This window comes from Podarcis raffonei, chromosome 8 (genome assembly GCF_027172205.1).
Source record: "Podarcis raffonei isolate rPodRaf1 chromosome 8, rPodRaf1.pri, whole genome shotgun sequence".
Lineage (NCBI taxonomy): Eukaryota > Metazoa > Chordata > Lepidosauria > Squamata > Lacertidae > Podarcis > Podarcis raffonei.
Window position 1 is genome coordinate 5,453,337 of NC_070609.1, and position 14,779 is coordinate 5,468,115.

The window sequence follows — 14,779 nt, forward strand, 5'->3', positions numbered from 1 at the left end:
ACGACACCTTTGGTAAAGGCTATTCTCCAATTGGAGTACTCACAGGCCAGTGTTTTCCAGTTGTCGGTGCTTATACTCCATTTTTAAAGATTTGCTTTGAGATAGTCTTTAAACCTCTTTTGTTGACCACCAGCATTACGCTTTCCATTTTTAAGTTCAGAATAGAGTAGTTGCTTTGGCAGACGATAATCAGGCATCCGAACAACATGACCAGTCCAACAAAGTTGATGTTGAAGAATCATTGATTCAACACTGTCCCCTAGAAGGTCGAAAACCATTTTGGGATTCAGGAAGGGTAGCCTTGGATATAGTTAGGAGACGGTTTCCTACAAGTATACTAGGTGCTGACATTTTGGACATTTCCTATCTACAGTGGTACCTCGGGTTAAGAACTTAATTCATTCCGGAGGTCTGTTCTTATCCTGAAACTGTTCTTAACCTGAAGCACCACTTTAGCTAATGGGGCCTCCCGCTGCCGCCGCCGCCGCACATTTTCTGTTTTCATCCTGAAGCAAAGTTCTTAACCCAAGGTACTATTTCTGAGTTAGCAGAGTCTGTAACCTGACGCGTCTGTAACCTGAGGTACCACTGTATATGCCCAGGCAGCTATGGAATACTGGTCCTGTCAAAATTTAAAAAATTAAAAATCTACTCCCCCGCAATGTGGATATATTACTGTTACTTTGAATTCTGTAACCTGCCTTGAGATGTTTGGACGATGGGTAGGTTAAAAATGCTCTGAAATAAATACTTCAAATTTGTAAACCTAATGGCTGTAAAGTTTCTGCCCACAGCTCAAAAATCAGAGATAGTCTACAGCAGTGTTCTCATACTCTTTCTATGCCTACCCACAAGTCCACAAATCCAGTTGCCAAATACACAGTGGTAGCCACCTCTGTCCTGGCAATTGCCTCTGCCATGGATGTCCTTTGAACTGCAGAGAATTTAGAGAAATTTTTCACTGTGTCAGGTGGAAGGTGTTCCTCTCCCCCAAGGGTTCTGATCCAGGGAACTCCGTTGAGGGGCTGAAATCAAGCTCATACTTCATACTGGCACTCTGGAGATGCAAAAGCAGCTACCAGTAAAAAGGAAGAGAACAACTCCTTTTTTTTCTTCCTCCGGAGTCCTCTCCCCATGCTCAAGAAATTACATGGAAGAGAAATGGGGGCAACCAATATTAAGGCTAGTTAGTAATCTAGCCAAATTTGAGGACCCTTGACTCCAGTAAGCCATCTGTGTTATGCAAGAAGAATTATTTCAGACACATAACTATGCAACCTTGTAAATACTGTGGGAGCTGCGTGCATGCATACTTGTGTCTGTACATGCGGCATTTGAAAACCCTTTGATCCTTCTTACATTCTGCAACTGAGATTCATTTCTATAAGGCTTATCCCTGCTAAGTGGTTTTTCAGACTGAGCATGCATTCTCTCTATGAGTAAAAATCTCAGTTCTGTCTGTCCAACACTTATACAAATACAGGTACTGGGAAAAAGAGAACAAGTTGAAGGCATTTCTTTACAGCCATAGAGAAGCAGCACAGGATTTTTTCAAGCTCTCATCTTCAATGATCACACAAAATCAAGCACAAATGTAAAACTGGGGGAAGGCAATAAAGCTTCACAGATGGCAACCCATTTATTACAACAGCAAAACTGCAGAAAATATCTACAAAGAGGCAAAAGAACCAGCTATGATGTGATGATATCTTCCTGGAGTATTGCCTTCTCATTTACAGAAGTACAGTCCACCAAAAAAAAAAAAAATATTCAGACCACCACCCAGTTTACACTTTCATCCACCTACCAAGGGTTTTATTCTTACAGCTCTTCTGCAGGGGCTGCTGAACAATGAATGGTGCCTGAGGCAAAAAAGGCTTCCCCATTATGAAAACCAGCATCTGGTATTGTGTGCCAACACATGGTGTGTGTCGCTCTTGTTCCCCCTCCTCCGCCCTCCCCAGCTTGGCTGGGATTCATGTCCTGACCAATGGCACTAGGCTTGAATCACCGCAGACCTCTAAAGCAGCAAGACTGCCTGCCGAGCTGCAGCAGGGGGTGAGGGAGGGCCTGAAATGCCACTATAACCACAAAGGATTGTTGCAGAGGGGGGTCTTTGGCTACAGAAGGGATGGATACAACAGGCTATTGATGGCCATTCCGAGAAAGAGAAATGCATTGAGACTGGACAGCATCACGGGAGTGCCCAGCTGTTTAGAGAAGGAAATTCGGTGCATGTTCAAGTGTAAAATTTAGACAGACTGCCTCAAATCAAGCAAAGAAGAGACATAAAACTTGAGAGGTGATTGTTTTTATTTGACTAGCAGTTTCTTGCCGCTAGAATATTAAGGTTCTCAAGTTACACTTTTATCAGGGGCAGAATGAAATGGAGGCTAGATCGTAAGTATAAACAGAAAGCAAACATCTTATTCCTTTCAGAAACTGGACCCATCACAAAATGTTTAGTGCATCGAAAATCCGTGTGCAAGAGTGGCATGGATTTTTAATATATAGGAATAGCTTTTAAAGTTGTCAACACAGATTTCAATTATGGGCCATTTTCAATAATGCAAAGGGTTGGCTCCTTATAATGATGTTTTTCCATCTCTTATTCTCTCATACCAACACAGTACACAGTAACAACTGCCCCTATTGAATCAGGTATGCATAAGGTCAGGCTTTATTTAAAAAAATATTTACCGTCTATACTTTTCAACGAAATAAACAAGGCAGTATCCAACCAATATTATAAAATGATATAACTGTCCCCATATACCCTGAATAGGTAGAATGCTGAGCGGCTGGTGAGAGCACGCGTCTTCTACTTGGGATAAGGTTTATTTGTCTTGTTTGTTTCTCATTGTTCAAATTTCTAGCCCCTAACTGCATGAAATATAGGATTGATGAGAGCACTTAATCCTATAGCTTGAGAAGGTTTATCCTAGTTCTCCTGTTAGGGTATTGCCATTTCATAGTATTTTAACTGGTGACTGATTGACATCATTTCATTGTACTTTACTGTATATTTTGATGTATTAATGTGCTGTTCACCGCTTTGGGGGCCTTAGGGCAGAAAACAGATATAGAAACCACCATCACAGTAAATAAATAATCCAACAGCAACAGCACCCTACCCCAAGCTACACAGCACCAAATAATGAAGAAATCAGGACTAGTGAGCCATACCACAAAACAGACTTTCAAAGAAGCGTCTTAACCCATCGTCTGACCATGCCCAATAGGATGGGTCGCTGAATCTTTCAGGGCAGTTTGTTCTGTTATTGGAATACTTCTTAATTAAAAGACACAGTTCTGGGCCTCTGCACCTCACTGGTGGAGGGAACATGCAATAAGGTCTCTCCTGATGACAGCAGTGTTACTCTGGCAAGATCTCATACCAAGTAGTCAATACCTGTTACTATTATAGTGTCTTCTTTGCCAACAGATGAGTGAACCACCATGTCCTTTTTATTTTCAACCCTACCAGCATTTGATAATGTTATTATTAATAGTTCTGGTTCTGGATCCAAACCCATGTGGACCAGCTAACATTGGTTAGGCTTTGTGATTTTGCTGCAACATCACAGCACCACTCCCTATTATGACACCTATTATAAACCTGTCACTCACTACAAAAAACTTAAAAGAAAAATAAATAAAAAAGAAGGCGGCCAACAGATTGAGGTTGAATCCTGACAAGCCAGAAGTACTGTTTTTGGGGGCTGGTGTGGAGGACTTGTGGGTCCTGAATGGGGTAACTGTGCCCCTGAAGGACCAGGTGCGCAGCCTGGGAGTCATTTTGGACTCACAGCTGTCCATGGAGGCGCAGGTCAATTCTGTGTCCAGGGGCAGCTGTCTACCAGCTCCATCTGGTACACAGGCTGAGACCCTACCTGCCCACAGACTGTCTCGCCAGAGTGGTGCGTGCTCTAGTTATCTCCCACTTGGACTACTGCAATGCGCTCTACGTGGGGCTACCTTTGAAGTTGAGCTGGAAACTACAACTAATCCAGAATGCAGCAGCTAGACTGGTGACAGGGAGTGGCTGCCGAGACTATATAACACCAGTCCTGAAAGACCTACATTGGCTCCCATTATGTTTCTGAGCACAATTCAAAGTGTTGGCGCTGACCTTTAAAGCCCTAAATGGCCTTGGCCCAGTATACCTGAAGGAGCATCTCCACCCCCATTGTTCAGCCAAGACACTGAGGTCCAGCACTGAAGGCCTTTTGGCAGTTCCCTCACTGCGAGAAGTGAAGTTACAGGGAACCAGGCAGAGGGCCTTCTTGGTGGTGGTGCCCGCCCTGTGGAATGCCCCCCCCCCCCAGATGTCAAGGAAATAAACAACTATCTGACTTTTAGAAGACATCTGAAGGCAGCCCTGTTTGGGGAAGTTTTTAATGTTTGATTCTATTTTTAACACTCTGTTGGGAGCCGCGCAGAGTGGCTGGGGAAACCCAGCCAGATCAGCAGGGTATAAATAAAAAATTGTTGTTGCTGTTGTTGGTTTCATGGGAATGATTTTTGGACTAGGGAAAGGTTAAGGTTTTGTTCATTTTTGTTTATTTGTTAATTAATTAGTGGGTCTGAGAATGCTTTATTATTTGAGTATGTGTTTTTAATGGGTGTTATATGACCTCCACTCCCCCCGCCATAAACAGTTACAGAAAGGTAGCCATGTTGGTCTGCCATAGTCAAAACAAAATTTTTTTTCCCTTCCAGTAGCACCTTAAAGACCAACTAAGTTAGTTCTTGGTATGAGCTTTCGTGTGCATGCACACTTCTTCAGATAGTATCATACCAAGAACTAACTTAGTTGGTCTTTAAGGTGCTACTGGAAGGGGAAAAAATTTTTGTTCCCCCCGCCATGTAATAATAATAATAATAATAATAATAATAATAATAATAATAATAAATTTTATTTATACCCCGCCCTCTCCAGCCGAAGCTGGGCTCAGGGCGGCTAACAACAATCAAATAATCCAACATTCTAAAAACATTTCATTATAAAAATTAATTAAAATCAAATTGATGGCAACCGTTAAGCAAAATTCTGTGCAGATTGCCAGAGGAGGGAGTCAGGCTGCGCCCTGACCAAAGGCCTGGTGGAACAGCTCTGTCTTGCAGGCCCTGCGGAAAGATGTGAGGTCCCGCAGGGCCCTAGTCTCTTGTGACAGAGCGTTCCACCAGATTGGAGCCGCAGCCGAGAAAGCCCTGGCTCTAGTTGAGGCCAGCCTAACCTCTCTGTGGCCTGGGACCTTCAGGATGTTTTTATTTGCAGACCGTAAGTTCCTCTGTAGGACATACCAGGAGAGGCGGTCCCTTAGGTACGAGGGTCCTAGGCCGTATAGGGCTTTAAAGGTTAAAACCAGCACCTTAAACCTGATCCTGTACTCCACTGGGAGCCAGTGCAGCTGGTATAGTACCGGGTGAATGTGATCTTGCAGCGAAGACCCCATAAGGAGTCTCGCCGCAGCATTTTCCACCTGCTGGAGTTTCTGGGTCAGTCTCAAGGGCAGCCCCACGTAGAGCGAGTTACAATAATCCAGTCTGGAGGTGACCGTCGCGTGGATCACAGTGGCTAGGTCAGGGCGAGAGAGATAAGGAGCCAACTGCTTAGCTTGGCGGAGATGAAAAAATGCCGCCTTTGTTATAGCTGTAATCTGCGCCTCCATAGAGAGGGAGGTATCAAAGATTACACCCAAACTCTTAATGGATGGTGCTGGCACTAATTGCACCCCCGCAAGAGATGGGAGTTGCCCCCTCAATCCCATATCGTCCCGTCCCAGCCAGAGGACCTCTGTCTTCGAAGGATTTAACTTCAACTGACTCCCACGTAACCATCCAGCCACAGCTTCCAGACATCTGGTCAGTGTGTCTGGGGCCGAGTCAGGATGGCCATCCATCAACAGATAGAGTTGGGTGTCATCAGCATACTGATGGCAACCCAGCCCAAAACTCCGGACAAGCTGGGCGAGGGGACGCATAAAGATGTTAAAAAGCATCGGGGAGAGTATTGCACCCTGAGGCACTCCACACACCAAGGAGTGGCGTGATGACAATTCCCCCCCAAGCGGCACCATCTCTCCCCGGCCAGAGAGAAACGAGCGCAGCCATTGAAGGACTGTGCCCTGGATCCCCATGTCGGCAAGGCGGTGGTCCAGGAGTTCGTGATCGACCATGTCGAAGGCTGCTGACAGGTCTAGAAGAATCAGCAGCCCCGACCCGCCTCGATCCAGCTGCCTGCAGAGATCATCTGTTAGGGTGACCAGAGCCGTCTTGGTCCCATGACCAGCGCGGAAGCCGGACTGGATTGGATCCGGAGCCGATGTTTCATCCAGAAACCCGCCAAGCTGTTCAGCAACCGCTCTCTCAATCACCTTACCCAGGAATGGAAGATTCAAAACCGGGCGGTAATTGGATAGATCTAAGGGATCTAATGATGTTTTCTTTAAGAGCGGGCGCACCACTGCCTCCTTCAGTTCCCCTGGGAATATCCCAGTGCCAAGGGACAAATTGATGATATCCCCCAGGGGGGCCCACACCTCGTCTGGACACGCTCTAATCAGCCAAGACGGGCACGGGTTGAGAGGACAGGTGGTGGGCTTTCCAGCTCGGAGGAGTCTGTCCACATCGGCTGTGGATATACATTGTATATCTTTTTCTTTGTGTAAGTTCCTTGAAGACCTTTGTGAGACAAACAACTAAAAAGTCTAATAAAAAAAGGAAAATATTTTTATTGTTTTGTAAACTTCTTCGAGGTTTTCTTACAATCAAGCAGTATACAAATTTTGCGGGGGGGGGGGATAAATCAGCATAGCATAGCATCAGCAGCATAGCAGACTTCAGCAGGCTTTCCGAAGGGGGTTCAAATTTATCCCTTGAGGTTGACTGGACTGTGCTGGGAGGTGGGGAATAAAGATCATGGGGTTGAAAAGGGTCTTGAATGGAAAAGAAGTTTACAAGGTATTGTGCAAAAAAGGGGGGGGGGAAGAAAAAAGGAACTATGAGCCTCAGAAATAATGGGCATTGGCCTATGCAGAGTGTATCTCCCTTGCCAATTAGGAAGCTCTTATTTAGTAAGATAAGGGACGCGGGTGGCGCTGTGGGTTAAACCACAGAGCCTAGGGATTGCCGATCAGAAGGTCAGCGGTTCGAACCCCTGTGACGGGGTGAGCTCCCGTTGCTCGGTCCCGGCTCCTGCCAACCTAGCAGTTCGAAAGCACGTCAAAGTGCAAGTAGATAAATAGGTACCGCTCTGGCAGGAAGGTAAACTGCTCTGGTTCGCCAGAAGTGGCTTAGTCCTGCTGGACACATGACCCGGAAGCTGTACACCGGCTCCCTTGGCCAATAAAGCGAGATGAGCGCCGCAACCCCAGAGTCGGTCACGACTGGACCTAATGTTCAGGGGTCCCTTTACCTTTTATTTAGTAAGATGGTTCTACAATACAACAGTATTCCCAGACCATGCTGCCTTATTGTTTTGCTCCCTTTTTTATGTTTTATGACTCCTAGTAAAGGTGACTAATGATCAATGAATGTTGATTATATACTGATATTTCTTAACTTTTTTCTTAACTTGGGTTGGGGTTGATGACAACCTTATAAGCTATTCAAAGGGTCAATGAATTCAGAAGTTTGGGAAATGCTGGATTAGAGCATAGGCAGCCATGGGTGCCATACAGGCAACAGGGATTCGTGCCAAACCCGTGGAGGAGCAGGAGGAGCTTTGAGCTCAGATTCCAGATCTGGGGGAAATATGTCCTACCAGGATAGGAGGACAGGGTACAAGCACTCTTGGGATATACTCTTGATTCTTCTGTTAAGCTTTTGTGTCCTTAGAGAAGCCACTTCACCTCTCCATGACTCTGTTTACCAATCAGAATATACTTGACAGCCTCCCAGGAGAGCTGCGAAGCTTGACTAATTAATGACTAAAAGGGAACCTAGAAGCCTCTTGGGAGTAAATCTAATATGTAGAAATCAGGTATTCTTAGCATGATAGTTTCCATTTTAAAATTCTACAATACAAGAAAAACATAATAACCTTAGGTTTAAAAAACTGCAGCCATTTGACATATATTCCAAATTCTGAAAGCATTTCTGAAAGCTTTCAGCAGCAGAAGCAGATCGGCTCTGTGCTCTTTTATAGTTTAGAGTAAAAACCTGCATAAGGAGGAACAACTACCTGGCTTCTGTAGGTGAGGAGCAAGATCATAACTAGCACTTGAGGAATATGTTGCTTAAGTAAGGCTGGGAACCAGCAAGGAATTAGGTATACATGAAAGCAATGAATTCAGTGAGATGAAGTGTGCCTTGTATTTGCTATGTCATGAAAATCAAAGGGATAGTTAAGTCCTGGGCAAGAGTAAATACTATTGTGGTATGTAGTTCCCTTGGTAACTTTACCATTTAACCAACAGTCAAGTTATATCATGGATGTGCCAACTTTTAGGAGAAAGGGATGTGAGTGGTGCTGTGGTCTAAACCACTGAGCCTCATGGGCTTGCCGATCAGAAGGTTGGCAGTTCGAATCCGCCGGGTGGGGTGAGCTCCTGTTACTGTCCCAGCTTCTGCCAACCTTGCAGTTCAAAAGCATGTGAGCATAAGTAGATGAATAGGTACTGCTACGATGGGAAGGTAAATGGCATTTCCGTGCACTCTGGTTTCTGTCATGGTGTTCCATTGCACCAGAAGCAGGTTAGTCATGCTGGTCACATGACCTGGAAAGCTGTTTGTGGACAAACGCCAGGTCCCTCGGCCTGAAGCGAGATGAGGACCGCACCCCATAGTTGCCTTTGACTGGACGTAACCGTCCAGGGGTCCTTTACCTTACCTTACCTTACCACTGACAATTAATTACAAGATTCCTGATTACAGTTTCATTCTTTTAGAAGTCAAACGAGTGAGGAGAAAGAGAGATAGCCTGAGAGACAACTGACTCATGCTACCGTACTTCCTGTTTCATGTCAGCAGTTTTTTCAGAAAGGACCAGCTTCCAAGTACTTTACATCAACAATATTGTACAGGCCAACTGTTGTTTTCATGTTTCCGAGTTCTCTTTGTAAAAGCTCTCAATAGAGCAAGAACAGTACATATAACTTTATATGATCACCTTCATAGCTATTAATTACTTTGCTGTTTAACCATCTCTTGACTTAATATTCTTAATATATGAGGCTTATAAACACTAATGAATCTACCACCAAGCCTGATCTGCTTTTTATATACCACCACCAAGCCATGGCTGGTCTGCTTCTCACCCTTTCACAATTTTCCCTTCCTGTCTGAAGATTTACTGTATTCTCTGATAGCCAGAAAAAGATGTCTGAGCTAAACATTTTACTTTAAAAGAAACACCATATTTTAAAAAGTTGGGCAAAAAGTTTGCCTGAAATCTGCTCACAGGCAAATTGAATCCTATTAAGTTAGCTATTATTCTTTATGTATTCTACATATGCTTTCCTTTTGTTATTTCGGTGTAAACAGGCAAAGATTATCTTATGCACAAGTTCTATTTCCCCTCAGAAATTATGCCATAATTTCTATACTTAGTCTAATCTTACAAAACAAGCTGTTTCTTCCACTCCCTGTGACATCCACCAACCAATTTCTGACTCTTTTACTAATTTACATAGTGTAATTTGCATAGGGCAATTAAGCTAATTTACATAGGACAATTTTACTAGCAAAATTTACTTAGAGAGTGATTTAATTTGGCATATTTTACTTGCATTTAGTAAACAAAACTAAAAATGTTGACACTGCCAAGTTTGACTAAAATGGCATTTGCAATTGGCATTCATTCATTGTTGTTATTGTTATTTATTCAATTTATATACCACCATTTATCAAAAGATCCTAGGGCGGTGTACAACATTAAGAACACATTTTATGGAGCATAATAATAAAATATAATAAAAAACATAATAATAGATAGTATAATAACATAATAATCATAGTAACAGTCCCCCCGATCAGCTTTAACAAAAACTACCGGTATTTAATGGCCAAAGACCTGAGTCTTTTGCCTAGCATCAGAAGACATGTAATGATAGTGCCAGGCAAGTCTCTCTGACAAGAGCACTCCACTGACAGGGTGCCACCACCAAAAAGGCCTCATGTTGTGGCCCTCCAAATCCCCCGGGGAGGGGGGACATAAAGAAGGGCCTTGGATGACAAGCACAGAGTCCGGGTTGGTTCATAAATTTATGAGACAGAATATTTTCTGTGGAGGGAAAAACTTAAAATGATTCTGCCCTAGATGACTTACACTAACAAGCTTTCCCTTGTTCAGACATAACAAGTAACTGACATTAGTTGAAAACAGGAGTAAAAGCTTCTGATATTCTCCTATGGACTTAAAGAAATATTTGCAGGAGCCGGAGGCTTATGCATGTAATGCTAAACTAAGATTAAAATGTGCAAATTCAACTAGTACCAATGTCAGAGCTCCTGCCAACCCAGCAGTTCGAAAGCACGTCAAGTGCAAGTAGATAAATAGGTACCGCTCCTGCGAGAAGGTAAACGGCGTTTCCGTGCGCTGCTTTGGTTCGCCAGAAGTGTCTTTTTCATGCTGGCCACATGACCAAGAAGCTGTACGCCGGCTCCCTCGGCCAGTAAATAATAATAATAATAATTTTTATGCCGCCCATCTGGCTGGGTTTTTCCAGCCACTCTAGGTGGCTTCCAACAGAATATTAAAATACAATAACTTATTAAACATTAAAAGCTTCCCTGAACAGGGCTGCCTTCAGATGTCTTCTAAAAGTCTGATAGTTGTTTTTCTCTTTAACATCCAGCGGGAGGGTGTTCCACAGGGCAGGTGCCACTATCGAGAAGGCCCTCTGTCTGGCTCCCTGTAACTTGGCTTCTCGCAGCGAGGGAACAGCCAGAAGGCCCTCAGCACTGGACCTCAGTGTCTGGGCAGTGTCCAGGCAGTAATGCAAGATGAGCGCAGCAACCCCAGAGTCGTCCACGACTGGACCTAATGGTCAGGGGTCCCCTTACCTTTACCTTACCAATGTCAGAGAGGCAAGAGTTCTCCCAGGTTCTATCTATTCTTACAGGTGCAGATGATCCCTCCTCAGAGGATAAGACTCATCTAAACCCTGAATCAGGGACCTGGCTGCCAGTTTTCTGTTTTCAGCATTTTGCATAGCACACAGCTATGCTCACCAAGTAAGTTCACCTTTTCTTGGTGTTCCTTGCCTAGACATACCAGTACAAGGCTCTCCCCTCTGAAGAAAGTAGTGAAGTGGCTTTTAAATAGGGCAGCAATCAGAAAATGACCAAAGCTTACACAAACCTCAAGGCAAATACCGGTATATTTACAGTGGTACCTCCAGTTACGAACTTGATTCGTTCCGGAGGTCCATTCTTAACTCGAAACCGTTCTTAACATGAAGCGCGCTTCCGCTAATGGCGCCTCCCGCTGCCGCCCTGCAACCTCCGGTTGCATCCTGGGGCAAAGATAGCTACTGGGAGCATCTACTTCCTGGTTAGTGAAGCTCGTTACCTGAAGCGTTTGTAAGGAGGATGGTACGTAACCCGAGGTTCCACTGTATAGAAGAGCATACAAGTTAAATCAGCTCAGCTGTACTGAGCTGAGGAGGCAAGAGGCATATTTTTCTCCCTCCGTTCTGTTGCATTCTGATAAGGTGCTTATGCAATGCTTAAATCTCATTTTAATTGTGACAAACCACTTTCTGTTAATGGATTAAAGAACTGAAGGAAGGATTTGTATTATTTATATAGTTAATTATTTTCATTTTTCTCCCCTTCGCCCACATCTAGAACACATGTTTTACTGACACTAGTCTGGTTGCAGTTCATCCACATACACCCCCGCCACCACTTTGAGGTTTCATACATCTGATCCCGTCTTGCTGTCACAAGCAAATATTTCTGATATCTCCCCTGGAGGATTTGTTGCATTACTCACACAGAGCAAAAGTACAACTGCGCTTACTCATGCTTTGTAAATATTCTTGAATATAAGCATTTGGGAGAGCTGGGAGACACTTCCACAAAGCACTTCTACAAGCACGCAAGGCACGCAGAGGGGAAAATGAAATCCATCAAAACACTTTTCAATTAAAGGGTTATTAAATAGAAGGGGGGAGAAGAGAAGGGGAGTTGCATCCATTTTATTTCTCAATGTTCAGGTTAACTATTTTTTATTTTAAAATATTGTGATGGCTAAGAAACCATAATGAGGCACCACAATCCTGGGACTACTTGTGAGTAAGTGGTTTCAGGAGAGCAGCCAAACTCTTGAAGAGGAAAAAAAGACCAGAGCCAAGAATGGGGCTCTTATTTTCCAAATGATGGTTTGCTAAATTTGGAAGGAATTAGATTTTTTTTAAAAAAAGACAAAAATATGTTTATTGTAGTGTAGCCCAGATTCTAAGAAAGAAAAATGTTCCTATGCCCTTACTTTCTTTCTGCATCAAATGTTATTTCTCGTTTTTATTTATCAGAACAGAGGAGAACATATTTTTGGCAACAGGAATGTTTAAATGTTTCGGTAACAGCTGTGCAAATGCATACTGAATTGACTGTAATAATATTAGGAGCCGAGCTACAGTTTCTTTTGCAGCTTCTCATTCCGTTCAAAGCAGGGAGAAGCTTACTGCCAACAGTAGTTCCAACTCGATTTATTATGCGATAACACTTGATGTTAAGTCTATTTTTAGAACTCATATGCGCGTGCGCCACACACTTGTGAAACCAGGAAGAGGCAACAAAGCAAGGAAAAAAGGAAAAAAAACCTTCCAGTGACACAATCTGCAGTGGAGGTGATACTGAAGCCTCCATCTGCAACACAGTGACAAAACAAACAAACAAGTCCTCCCAGATGTTTGAAACTCTCTTGCTTACTACGCTTTCACTGCTAAACAATAGCAATAGCTAAACCGTGGCACAGAGAATGGTCTGAGGGACATGATGCAGCTTTACTGTAAGCTCCCTAGAAGAGAGACATCATCATCATCATCATCATTATTATTATTATTATTATTATTGGCATGTATGCCATGCCTTTCTAGCACATTTTGAAGATTCTGAACTTAGAGTAAGTAAAAGTGATAAGTGAAGCAGCATTATCAACAATGGGACATGGGTGGTGCTGTGGTCTAAATCACAGAGCCTAGGGCTTGCCGATCAGAAGGTCGGCGGTTTGAATCCCTGTGACGGGGTGAGCTCCTGTTGTTTGGTCCCAGCTCCTGCCAACCTAGCAGTTTGAAAGCACATCAAAGCGTAAGGAGATAAATAGGTACCGCTCTGGCAGGAAGGTCATATCTGTGTGCTGCTCTGGTTTGCCAGAAGCGGCTTAGTCATGCTGGCCACATGACCTGGAAGCTGTCTGCAGACAAATGCTGGCTCCCTCAGCCTATAGAGTGAGATGAATGCACAACCCCAGAGTCGTCTGCAACTGGACCTAACGGTCAGGGGTACCTTTACCTATTATCAACAACATGGAAACTCAGGAGAAGCCCCAAAGCTCTGGCCAGGGCCATAGGAGCCAATTATTAGGGGCCGAGGTCCCTTTGGCTCCCCCAATAAAATATTTGAGGGGACTGCCCGCCCCCCCCATTTATGGGCATTACCATTCAAATGGTGCGCATGCACCACATCTTGTGATCAATTATGCGGGGCAGGGCTTACCTGCCCCCCCCAATATCTTATTCAAGTTGGCACCTCTGACTAGGGCCATCTCTCAGGTGCTTATTTTACACCATAGTTTCTCATAGCAGCCTAGAGGAACAGAGGAAACCGGTTTGTATGAAGCCAAATGATTTGTCCAGGTAGCCAAGTATTGCCTACTCCTGAATCTCCTGTTTCCCTGGCAAATGTCTTCCCCATCATCTGCTACCTGATCCTTTCAAGTGGAGATACCAAGGACTGAACATAGGGCTTTCTGCATGAAAAACATGTGCTACTACTGAGCTATGGTCCTTCGCAAAAGAGAGCAAGCAGAATGTACAACCTGCACCTGTGGGGCCTAGTGGCTGCCATGCCCTGTTAAAGTGTGTTGGCAAATTTCACTTCAGAATTAACTTTTCCATACATCTTAGGAAAGCATGCAAGTCACTTTTTGTTCTTCCTTATTTTGAATAATAGAGGAAGTTAATCCTCTGAGTATTCCATATCAACATAATTAGAGGTTGCAATTAAAGTACATCGTCTTACGGGGGCGGGGGAATTCTGTGCTAACATACAGTCTATTGGATACTTAGGCATGTAAGAATACTTCTCAGGCATGGCTTTTCATGCAGATAGTAAGCCCAAGAGTGTCATCTCTTGAAAGCTAACAGCTTGTTAGGTAGGTAAATGTCACCTACGATTGCCAACAGGAGGCAGTGTAATTAGCATAGAACTGCAAGGCAACTTTGGAAGCCAGGAGGAAAACGTATTTTGTGACTGAGGCTGAAATCTACAGAATTTGCAGCCTGGCATACTTGAGAAGGCTTAGCCCCACTGGCTCCAAATGGGGAAAAGCTGGCTTATGTTTATGGCTCCTGGATAGCAGAAAATCAGATCAAGAGCAGTGTGTGTAACAGGAATGCAGCACTTCCTGCAGGTATTAACCCTTCAGTATCCTTACTAGGAGCTTACTATGTCAACCCAAAGGATGTATTACTTTATCCAAGTTGCAAACTTTTGATGTGCTGAAGACACTTCGTGCCTCTAATCTGGCCCTATAGCTTTGTTATTCCTGTCAGCACTGTTGCCCCTCCCCTCAACACACTTCTCAGAAGAATATATGTGAGCCAGC

At 43.9% G+C, this 14,779-nt stretch overlaps 1 protein-coding gene across 6 annotated transcripts in view; it reads right to left on the reverse strand.

The window, feature by feature from the left end:
* Positions 1-14,779, reverse strand: part of BICRA (BRD4 interacting chromatin remodeling complex associated protein) — a 103,906-nt gene that overhangs the window by 42,110 nt on the left and 47,017 nt on the right. The gene's annotated exons all lie outside the window — the stretch shown is intronic.